Source organism: Rousettus aegyptiacus, unplaced genomic scaffold (genome assembly GCF_014176215.1).
Source record: "Rousettus aegyptiacus isolate mRouAeg1 unplaced genomic scaffold, mRouAeg1.p scaffold_m13_p_3, whole genome shotgun sequence".
In the NCBI taxonomy this organism is placed as follows: domain Eukaryota; kingdom Metazoa; phylum Chordata; class Mammalia; order Chiroptera; family Pteropodidae; genus Rousettus; species Rousettus aegyptiacus.
Genome location: NW_023416306.1, coordinates 46,077,552 through 46,089,902, shown reverse-complemented (window position 1 = coordinate 46,089,902; position 12,351 = coordinate 46,077,552). Strand labels below are relative to the sequence as shown.

Genomic DNA, 12,351 nt, shown 5'->3' with positions numbered 1-12,351 from the left:
GGCTGGGCAAAACAGGTGAAGGCAATAAGCAGTACAAATTGGTAGTTACAAAATAGTCATGGGATGTGAAGTACAGCATAGGGAATATAGTCAATAATATTGTAATAACTATGTATTGTGCCATGTGGGTACTAGACTTATCAGGGGGATCACTTCATATGCCCAACTACTATGCTATATACCTGAAACTAATATAATATTGAATATGTCAACTGTAATTGAAAAATTAAAAAAAAAAGAATCTGTTATCTTGGAGGAAAGCCACACAGACTAGCTAAAAAGTAAGAACAAACCTCTAAAGACAAACCTACATCCATATGTTGACTCCTCTTTGATGAGTCTAATCTCTGAGGACAATCCAGGTAATAAGAGCTCTCAACAAGCTGGTCACAGGTATTCTTGAAAGCAGCGTCTGAACCACAAAAGTATTTGTGGAATGAAATCTTACCAAACTTATGAACTAAAAATAGGTATGCTTCTAGATAATGCGAAAAACTTCCCAATTATTAGAGCTTTGAAAGGTTGACATCAGCTTCTTAAAGAGAACAGAAAATCATGCCATTATTCATTGAGTGCTTACACTACTCCTGGCCCTGGGCTGAGCAATTGATGTGTACAATTTCACTGTATCCACACAGCAACACTGTGAACCAAGTTTACTATTCCATTCAACAAACACAAAACTCACAGCTGGAAATGTCTAGAGTCAGGATTCAAACCCAAGACTACCTGGCTACCTGACTTCGAAGACTGCACTCTTAGTCACTATGATTATGTGCGATTAAAAAATATATATTTAAATCTAAGTACACTATCTAAAAACACATAGAACAAAAACCACTAGAAGGAGATACTATTGACAGTTTCATTAGAGAGGCAGGATAATAGGGGGTTTTTTCCCTATTCTTTTATTTTTCCAAATCATGTTGTGGTTGCCATAAATTTATGGCAGAAATCGTACACACACACATACGCGCACACACACACACACACACACGTATATTTTTAACCTACCACATTGTCAGCTTTCTTAATACTGTAAGTTATGCTGAGACACTTTTAAGATGGACCTGGACATCTTAAAAGTTTCTTGAGGGCCGCGTTCACCATTATTATTTTGTTTCTAAGTCTTCTGGAGTTTCGAAATAAAACTGTGTTCTCTGCATATTTTGAGCTCTTGAATCCACTTACTGATCTACCTGGATTCAATTAAACTCAACAAACATTGTTAGTTAATTAAAAGAACTTTATTTCTCCCACTCTGATTTGTGATTTATCTAAGTTATTTGTCCCTGGCACGGCCAGCTCCTTCTGGCCTCTGCTACTTAAGGTGACTGCATAAAATGCCTTTTCCTATTGGGTAAAATGGGGAGATTTGAACTACTTCCTTTTTTGTGAATTTCCTTCATTAAACTGTGGAACTTACTGGGATGACTGAGAAAGTTCTTTTGATCTTGAACACAGCCTCAACCTATGGCAGACAACTGAACTCAGTTGAGGACTATAAGGTTGTATGTATCTTCGTCAGTGCCTGTACTGCAAGGGTTCTTAAAGTATGGTCCCTAGACCAACAACATCAACATCCTGGGAATCTGTTAAAAATGTTAATTCTTGGGTCTTACCCCAGAATCATAAACTTAAATGTGCATTTTAACAAGCCCTCTAGGTGATTCTGATGCACTCTCAATTCTGAGAGCTGCTAGTCTATTGCAAGTAGACAAATTCTAGTTATGCCTGCCAGCCTTCCCTTGCCTTTTACTCATCTTCCTTCAGAGACTTCAGACTTCGCCATCTGATCACCCTTCCTCAGCTTAACTAATGCCACCCAGCTAGTTAATTTGAAGATCAAGATTCTAACATTCATTCATTCAATGAAGCTTATATTTCCTACTTAACCAGATTTAACTAAAATATGCCGCTTTACATAAATGGTTAATACATCCCAAAATAACCACTTGCCCCATCCCCTTACTCTCCAGTCCCAAACCATCTCCATCTTTTCTCAAAATTTTAGATTGGAAGATGAGAACAATGCTTCTTAAACCAGAGAAACCACACTGCTCCTCAGTTATTACGCTATTAATGGTTAACTATTGTTTACTTTAAAAGAAAGCTCTGAAGTGAGGGGGAGTGGAGACTAAAAGGGAGAATGTTTTGTAGAAAGAGCAAGGTTAGACAAGTTGTAGAACGAAGAGAAACTCTTCATTTAGAAGAACGGAAAGAAAAGATGACACACATACCCAGAAGTCTGATGCTGATTTATTCTTTCAACAAATATTTATCAAGCACCCACTTATTCAGGGTTCCACTGTGAAGAAAGCAGATAAAAGTCCCTGTCCTTAAGAAGCTTATATTTGCATGTGCCTAAGCTTCTGCCATCATTATTTTGTATCTACCACTGCCCGATCCAGTGATCCTCCACCTAATGGTGCTGCTGTGTTTCACGACAGTAGGGATCTGAGGCAAGAGAATCTTTTGGTGCCTTCATAGGAGGGGAGGAGATGGCTGAAAGGAAAAATTATTCAGAAAGGAAAGGTAATCAAATCCCACCTTGACTAACTAAATTTAGTCACTCACAGAGCAAAGGAAATCTCTTTGAGTCTTCTAAATTGTATATCTTTGTAAGTTCCACATATCATGCACATTCCATAAGGCCAAAAACATTCTCATAACTGCTCTCCAATGACATAGTCATATCTCCATTTTACAGGAAAGGAAACTAAAGCGGGGAAGAACTGGGTGACTGGATCAAGTTCGGAAGTAGTGTTTATTCTGATCTAAAGAGCCAAGTCTTCTTTTCCCAGAATTCTTTTCCTTCTTGCCAGGACAGGCATATTTACACCCACTTAACTTTAGCACTCATTCTTTTCCAGAAGTGAGGCCCAGGCTTCTGCCAACATTTTCTAGGAAGCTACCATATACTTTATCATTTCTGCGAATATTTTTTCCTGCTGGTCTCAAATAGAAAAAGCCTAATTTTTGCGCTCTTTCCACTTGCCATAAAAACCTTGATTGTATCCTTAACAATTTCTACGTAGTTATAATAATAAGTTCCTTTATTCATCCTTCACTAAAGTTTTGGTCATGTTAGCATGATACATACAGAAGTAAAAAATTATTTAAATCATTTCCTAATAAATGAGAGTACAGTCTGTGTACTAAGCAGTTATTCAAGATGACAGTGATTAGGGTGTCTGCTTTGGTGAAATTGTGAGGCCTTAGGTATTTTAAGTCAAGAATACTGGCTAAAAACACCAACTCATCTAATTTGGAGGGGAAGAGGTTTCTTATGCAGCATTTTTTTTCCATGTGCAAAATCGGAATAATAGAGTATTAGAATAATACTATACCTATTGCAAAATTTATGCTAATGAGTATAAATTATTCTTATTACCAGGAAATGATAAGAGACTAAAAGACATTAATGGTAAACTTGCATGAACTTTTTAAAGACATGTATATGGCAAATGTCAAGACTGTAAAGGAATTTCTTTCTCCTTTAATTGATGACTTTTTTCTTATTAATCATCTTAAAATCAAAACAGTCAAATGAGTCTGAAAATAATTATAATTATGATTATAAAGATGACCTAAAAACATTCTATTTAGACTCCTAGAAAATTATGCAAAATACTTATAATTGGGCACATGTATGACAATGTTTCTTTTTATATACTAAAGCTATTTCTTTCCTTTTTCTTTTTCAGAAAACTTTAAAACTCCTGATGCTCTAGTTAATACCTTAACAAGTCTAACTTTACAAACTTTGGAAAATTCCTTTGCCATCTCTGTCCTGGAATCCTTTTCCTTCCAGAAGTGAGCTTCAAACTTTGGCATAAGAATCATAAGAAGTAGAAGAATCAGCTAGGGAACTGGTCAATAGTGCAGATGTCTGGGCCCCATCTCCAGAGATTCTGATTCATGGGTTTAAGCCTGGCCTGAATGCACATTTTTACCAACCCCATGGGTTCAGGTGCTGTCATCTAAGCACACTTTGAAATCAGGCGATGACTGCCTTATGCACACAAAGCCAGTGAAAAACCTGAATGAGAAACCTAGTTCACTATTAAATAAACCTGGAAATCTCAAGTAATAATACATACTTGGTGGTCATTAGGACGGAATGAGGAGCAGAATGTGTGTCTAACGTGGTTCTGTCTGTAATTTCCCATTCCCCCAGCAGGGCAATCACTTTTTCATAGGGCAGTAAGGTCAAGGTTCTCAGGATATCCTAAGTAAATATTTTCCTTGCCATCCTATGTATACAAGCTCAAGGCACTTTCGATTATGAAGTTAAGAAAGAGAAAAGAGAAAGGAAGAAAGAATGCAGAAAAGGCTTTTTTTTTTACAGAAAAAATAAAAGAAAGATAATATTGCTCACATAATTAGGACAAACTGCACTGTAAATGCTGAATAATTACAGAGTCCGCTTCAGAAGGCATGCACTAAGCATTTGGGCCAGTAACCAAATAGTAAGAGTTAAGAATTATTCATTTTCTGGCCTCATATTTTCTCAGTTTGTGAGAGTTTAGAAGGATGATGTTGTTTAGAAATTGTGGAATGGAACTGCATCTCTTGGTGAGATCTTGGGGACCAAATTCTTCTTTAGCCACACACATGCCTACCAAAGGTTCGCGATTCTGCCCTGTGTCTAGCTATTACATTAGGAATGCATCTTACTGTTGATATCATGGGTCCTATTGAACTGCTCTCCTATGAGTTTCCCAAATATTAAACACACAAGGAAAATCTTTCCTAAAAATGACTTTACTTTTTACCTTCAACAAGGTACTAGGGAATAGCACTTAACTAACTTCCTACAGTTCTACAATACTTTGTGTTTTAAAAGCCTCTTGCATTACACAATTCTAAATCTCGGTCATACCCTCTTCCCTCAATGCATGAGGGTGTAGTTATAATCCCTGAGGGTGTTCACCTATGCACTGGGTGACTGTGCATTACGCCTGCTGAGGTGAATTGATACATGGTAATCAACGTAAATGAAACAAAAAGTCTATAACCAGTTTCTGAAATGAAGCCATTGCACATCATCCCTTTTGGTCAAGAACAAGGTGTTCCCAAGAAGGCAGCTGAACATGTCTCCAGCTTTGTTAGTATCTTATTTTAGCATAACTGTCAGACCTGTACAAAGGCTCACCTTCCCCATACAGAGCCTCATTGCTATGAAGTAGACAAGAAGTCAACAATGCTCAGGGAGGTTAAGGGATAAGTCAACACTCAGTGAGGTTAAAGGACTGCCAAAAGCTAACAAGCCTTGCAAGTGGCAATGCTGGGATGAGAACTTCATTCTCTTAATGCTGAAGAAAGTAGACTGTGGTCTTTTTTTTCTAAAGAAAGTTGCCTTAAGCAGACACAATGGGCAGGTAGTGTTTGATTGGGTTAAATGATTAATCACTTGAGAAAATAATATATAAACTAAACCTATTATGGTGTCAGATAACTATATCAGCTTAACATATTTTCACTAGTCTGATACAGGAACACTGAGGAAATGAAACCCAGACCATCTCATGGGGACCTATCAGGCTGAGGAAGATAATGAGTCCCAAAGGCAATGGTGGGAATGGAGACTGGTCCTTTTCCAGGAGGGATGAAGAGTAGAAAAGGTAAAAATCAGGCTTTCAAGGCTAATCTCAGATAAATGCATTCTGAATTAAATCTTTGTCTGAAGGACAGAATAAAGCATTCTGTGCCTTAGGACACCCTAGGACCAACACCACCCTTTTCCTGGTTTTCCTTAGATTAAGAAATAACAAGTTAGTTTAAATGCATGTTGGTTATCAATAAAAGTTTGCTATAAATCCTGCCTTAACTTGTGTAAGAAAATCTACATGGGAATTTTTTAAAGTAAACAAATCTAACAAGAAATTATCTTTAATACCCTTATGTTAACTTACATAGTAACCATTTTCCAATGAGTGATAACCTTAGTTCAAATCCTGCTTCATTACCTACTAGTTGAATGATCTTGGGCAAATTATTTGACCCTGCTAAACATGGTGGACTGGGCAGAGGCATGGAGACGTACAGAAAGGAGACAGTAAGCAGAAGTTGTAAAGCAGTAAAAGCCACCAGTGAACAGAAGCAATAAAATGGAAAGACGACAACAGGGCTAGCAGAGGGGGAAGGAGGAGCAGGTAGAGAAAAGAAAAAAAGAAGGAAACCTAGAATCCCTAACCCATCAGACTATAAGAATTGCCCTTGGCAGATTATAGAAATTCAGCCCCTATTTAGCCTCATAGCTGGGTGCCTTGTGCAGTCAACAACCCGTACAACCTTATATAATGCTGCTGCTAGAGAATGGCACTAACCTAAGCAAACCCAAGATCACAGACCCGTCTGGAGATGTGAGGGACTACTCAGCTATAGGCCATCACTGCTGTGTAGGAGCATATGCCTAGTGTTACTGGAAATCTGGGTTTTTATGTGAAATCTGCAGTTCGTAAATGTTAGCAAGGGAAAAAATATAAAAGAGTTGTCCTTAGATCTGCAGACCCAATGCTGGCTAAGTAGATTCCTGTTCTCCTTACTTTGTGGTGTATCCTAAAAATAATTCACCATTAACTGAATTAACCTGAGAGTATCTATAATCGTTATAACCTAGAAAAGCTTCCTACTATGTATAACTACTATTAATACAATTAACAATGCTATTTTGCACTTAATGAGTGCTTACCTTCTGAAAGGGACTATTTTAATTAGCCTATTTAATCCTCACAACAACCCTGTGAGGTAGCTATCATTACCTCCATTTTACAAACTAGGAAACTGAGGCCAAAAGAGGTTAAGTAACTTGCAAAAGAAAGTTCCTATAATAGTTACACTTCTGACATTTTCTTTTTCCAGCAACATAGTAATGGAAAGCTTAATGTGTGAAAGCTTTCCGAAGAAGGGATATTAAACTTTACCCTGCCTACTGGGAAGAGCAGGTTTTGGCTTGTCGCTGAGACTTTGAGTCCAGCTCCAGGATCATTAATCCTTCCGTGGGTGAAGTCTTGGAATACGTTCCAAATGTAATTTAAATACCCACTTTACCAATGGGAAATAGATTTAAGAGCAATTACTGAAGGTTGATTCTTCATCAACTATGATTCTCTTTTCATGCATAGTTTTGTTTTGTTTCACAAAAAAATAAATCTCAAGTACCAAAAAATGAAGCCCTTTGAAGTCCAAAATCTGTTAATGCACCAAATATTTTTCTGGGATATAGGATGGGGAAGGCAGAGGAGGTTCTTGAAACAGAAATTTCATTCAAATTTTTATTCAAGCTCTTTCTGCATTAAATGTTTCATATACTATCTTGACCAGTACTCTCCATCCCCAGACTCCTTGCTTCTACCTAGAAACTGGCTGACTCAGTTCCATCAGCAAAGAAAGCCGTCATCCTCAAACTCCCTATCTCTCCCCTTCCCCTGACCACTCAGTCTCCACTTCCTCCCTCCCTTATACACCCTAATCCAGTGCTCTCAGGCTTCCACCCTCATCTCTCTTTTTATTATTACTAAATTTATTGGGGTGACATTGGTTAATAAAATTATTTATATTTCGAGTGTATAATTCAAAATATGTCATATGTATAGTGCATTGTGTGTTCACCATCCAAAGTTAAATTTCCTACTGTCACCATATATTTGACCTTCTTTACCCATATTTACCTCTTCCCTCCCCCATTTCCCTCTAGTAACCACTAAACTGTTGTCTACGTCTGTAAGTCTGTTTGTCTTGTTCATTTGTTGCTTTCAGATTTATATCCCACATATAAGTGAAATCATATGGTTCTCTACTTTTTCTGTCTGAGTTATTTTGCTTAGCATGATAGTCTCAAGATATTTCCAAGAAACTGACCTTGATACAGCTATTGATAGACCTTTTGCTGGACAGCCTGTGACCTCTTTCCAGTCCTGTTCTAACTTGACCTTTCTGTTGCATCAGACTCCGTCGACCTTCTCCATCCTTCATGAAAGCTCCTCCCTGGAATTATACACATACTATCAACTCTATTAGTCAACAGTCCTCAGTTTCTTGAATTGGTTTTCCTCCCTTTACTCTCTGTAAGTATCCTGCACTCCCAAATGGTAGTACACAGATGTTTTTGGGACTGAGGGTTGAAGGATCAGCAGCTGTTCCTTGAGTAAATCTTGTTCCTGAAATATGGGGAAGCACTGAAGAAAAAAAAGGAGACTCTCAGCAGTGAAAAAACCCAATATTACATGGTGTTAGAGCATCTTGTTGTGAAGAGTCTACTGTGAATATTTTCTGCAGAGTAGAGTATTATAAATGGCCTTTTCTCACAGGAAATCAGTTGCTTTAATGATTTCATTCCTTCAAGGGACAATATCAAAGCTGTTGAGCTCAAAACTGCCCATTTTGATAATTTAGCTCTGATGGAAAAATTCTCCCTAAAGAATGCAGAAAGGAATTTCTATAAAGTAATTTATCCTCTTTTGCCCAATTGAAAGCAGTAGCACATGAGCCTTGGCTATTTCCTGTCAGCTTAATTATAAACAACCTAGCCCTCTTTTGACCTCACATCTTGAACTTAACATGCTCCTAAAGATAGGGTAAATGCTTGTGCCAGGACATAATGATGACTTAAAAGATCCTTAGTATGTGGGATACAGTCAAGAAGTTTAGATGGTCATGAGATGTGGCTCCTCCTTACACAGCCCGTGTTCTAAAATAAGAGAGGGACTTTGGGTTAATGGCAACTTTAGAGATTTTTCAGGATGTTATGAATTGTCTGGATGCTTTAATTAATGGTATAGCCTTTGAAAGGCCAAAAATGGCAGACATGATATACGCTAACCAACCAAGACACAGAAAATAGAGATTTGATATCATATATTAAAATTTTTGAAGGGAAATTTATTGAGGTTGTCAGATTGCTACGACAGTATATAAAACATCACTGATTTTTCTCTTTTCATTTACCTTCATGGAGGAATAGGCTATGGTCAGGAGCAGGTCAAGCCTTGGATGGTGACTTGTCTTTGTGCAGCTTTACAGAATCTACTGTCATGGATGAAAACTCAGCAGGTAAATTTGAGATAATGTAAATACTCTGGCGGGGGCAGTTCTAACCCCAAAAGCCATGCCATAGAGATGGCTCTGGACCTGAAATCTTGCCATTCTTTGGCGCTGGCCTAAGATCCTGGGCAAATTCCCCATAGTCCTTTGCCTCTACCTTCACACTGTTCTGTGAAGTTCCAGCTAAGGGAAATGTTTATAGCAGTGACAACAGTTACAAAGACAAGTAGGTTCAAAGAGAGAAATGAGAAGATGTATTGGGTTCAACCTGGAAGAGTATGACTGCACTGCTATAGTATAATCCTCCTCCCATAAGTCTGCATTTAGTTTTGCCCTCACCTCTCTTTGTCTCCTAGAATGAAGTAACACTATAAGGCCACAAATGCCCATCCATAAGGTTATTACGTTTCTGAGAAGTCCCCATTTTCCAGAGTCAGTTCTGCTTCCTCAGGCAGAGACCCTGCATTTGATAACAACATTGTCTCAGTAAAAATGAAAAATGAAAATTACCTCTATGAGTAGTAACCCACTAAGTGCTTACCAGTCACAAACCAATTCATGTTGAAGGACGGATCAGCTCAGAGCTGGTTTTGAAGGTGGTTGGGGAAAAGAACACAGACAGGTACAAAGAGTACCCTTCGAGACCATGTCTGGATGAGAATCCCAGAACACGCTGGAAGTGGGTGGAGTCACGAAGGGAAGAAAATAGGAAGGTGGGGAATCTAAAAGCAACATCACTTATGTCACAATTTTCTTCAAGCCTTGATAGTTGAAACAGAGGGAGGAAAAAAAGAGCATTTGACAAAGGTGAATGGTATTTATTTGAAAGGAAGAAATGTAAAATTGACCAAATAAATTTGGTAATGAGTCAAGCCATATGATGAGAGAAAGTTCAATGCTAGAGGCTAAGAACAGGGCAGTGTTAATCTGTTTTGTCTAAAAGGCACAGGCCAAGGAGAGTATAGGGGAAAATAGCCAAAGTAAGAACTGAGGAGTCCCTTCTGGGGCTCTAGGGACATACCCGGGGTGAACAGTGAGTATGACAGTATGCAACACCTCAGTGTCGGTGTTCCACAGACAAGTCACCTCAAACGAGTCCCTCCGCCACACCAGATTACCTGAATCTGGATTGTACTAAATACAAGATTCTTTTTCTTGAAGGTATTGAACTTTCAACACAAAGTTTGCACAGTTTGTTTATTCTGCGTTGTTTTTCTTTAACTTAGAGAGGAACAGAAAAGAACGTCTTAATAAATTTAGGGTGAAACAATATAAGAGAATTTGAAATATTTAGTTATTTATAAACGATAATACAATCAACAGAACTTAAACTGGAAATATTTATTTTCCCAGAGACTGGGAAAATTTAAAAGCTATTCTGTCAAAAATACCCTTTTGATTAAAAGACGAGAAAATTCAAGTCAATTCTATAGGCTCATTATCTTACCACATTTGATTAATTTACAAAATGTAGAAGTAAAAAGATGTAAAATAGCGATTCATCACCTGTTTCTCTGACTTTAAAGAGAAACAAACAGCTAACTCAAATTAATAGTATGATAAATAAGGAAGTGAACTTCTTTCTATACATCAGATGTGAATAACAATTAATTTGTGCAGAACTATATTCTGTTTGGGCTGTAAATGTTAAAATATTTTTACTGAGTGTCCAAAAGAAAATATTCAGGTTACTTAAAGCTTTTAGATACTCAATACTTACATGTGATCTCCAATTCCCACTAAGAAGTTCTAAGTTCAATACTCTTCTTAAAGAGGAAAAAAAGCTGGTAAATCTCATTTTTTTTCTGTGACACCATGCTTTATCTAACTTCTCAGATGTGTTGAAGTTCTTATTTACAAACTTGTAAACTATCTGTGAATTACATGGCCACAACCTCTGGATTCAACTGCAAGACCACTTAGAAAATGGAATCATTTTATAGGTATATATTCTTATGCTTTCAAACATATATTTAAATGTTCTTCCTTCTATTATAGGGAATAATCACTTCAATTCTTCTATAGTCCATTTCCTCTGATCTTCCCACTCCTGTCAGACTAAAAGTAGGCCGAAAGTGAACATTTTGGGGGGAGCTGTTTATAGTTGTTTTGTTTGTTTGCTTGCATAAATTATCTGCATAATTATCTCCAAGTCCCATATCACCTGGCCTAGTGAGTTTGAAGTTTTAGCATCTATAGCTTGGTGCTATCCAATGGATTCAGAAGATTTTGGATGACATCCCTCCTCTGCCAATGACCTGGAATTGTGTAAGGATAAAAGATATTTCAGAGTTCCAGATGCCTCTTAGAGTAGATGCTTCAAGATATTAATTTCTTCCTTTATTCACAGCAATAGAACAATTGGAGCCAGCTTGTGGCAGGGAGTAGAGAAGGAGTCAACCTCCTAGGAGTGCTACTGAGAGAACCCTTCCACTTCTTTGCTGTTTTTCAAGACGCCTAATGATTTCATCATTAGAAATGTATTATGAATTCTGTAAGAGCTGCATATTAGAAAAAGCAAACATCCTGGAAGGCTGACTAACCCATGCTGTTAGCTGACAATAGCTGGTCTGTGGCCTTTTGGGAACCAGGCCACACAGCAAGAGGTGAGTGGCAGGCAGGCAAGCGAAGCTTCATCTGTATTTGCAGCCGCTCCCCAGTGCTAGCATCACCGCCTCAGCTCCACCTTAGATCATCGAGCATTAGATAGGAACACTGGTCCCTGGTGCCAAAAAAGTTGGGGACTGCTGGCCTATAAGACTGTAGGCAGCTGGTTGAGTGAAGCCTTAGGGGTTAGAGAGCTGAATTCAGGAACCAGCAGAGCAGCCTCAGAAGGTAGATAAGCCAAAATGATAAACCTACCTGGTACAGGCAAAATAAGTGGCCAGCAGCCAGAAAACCCACGTGCCCTGTGACTTCTAGAGGTTCGCCCTGTCCCTGGAGAGCCCTTCCATCAGTTCCCTTGGAAGGCAGTACCTGCCCAAAGAACTTGGTAAGGCAGCAGCCAGCTGTCTTCAAAATGCACTGGCCCACTTGTCATGATTGACCACAGATGGACTAGGAAGAAGACACCAGGGGACCTTCCGGGGCTATGATGGGGGAGCACCTCCAGCATTTTGGAGCTTCAAACCTCCACAGTTGGGAGCAAACATTAGACTTGAGAAATATGATGGACTTCTAGGTAAGAACCATGCAGACCTGGGGAAGGCTGGCAAAATTAATTAGTTTATTAATTCTTTAATAAATATTTATTAAACACCTACTATGTCAGGTATGTGCTAGGCTCCAAAGAGTCAAAGGGGA

At 38.3% G+C, this 12,351-nt stretch overlaps 1 protein-coding gene across 3 annotated transcripts in view; it reads right to left on the bottom strand.

Annotated features, from left to right (window-relative positions):
• DOCK8 (dedicator of cytokinesis 8) overlaps positions 1-12,351 on the bottom strand; it is a 197,879-nt gene that overhangs the window by 168,003 nt on the left and 17,525 nt on the right. The window contains exon 1 of one of the 3 annotated variants that reach the window (XM_036217988.1): positions 7,867-10,324. The exons of the other annotated variants lie outside the window; for them this stretch is intronic. The gene's annotated coding sequence lies outside the window, so the exon portion shown is untranslated. Of the gene's footprint in view, positions 1-7,866; positions 10,325-12,351 lie in introns of those variants that run through there. 3 annotated transcript variants of the gene reach the window in all.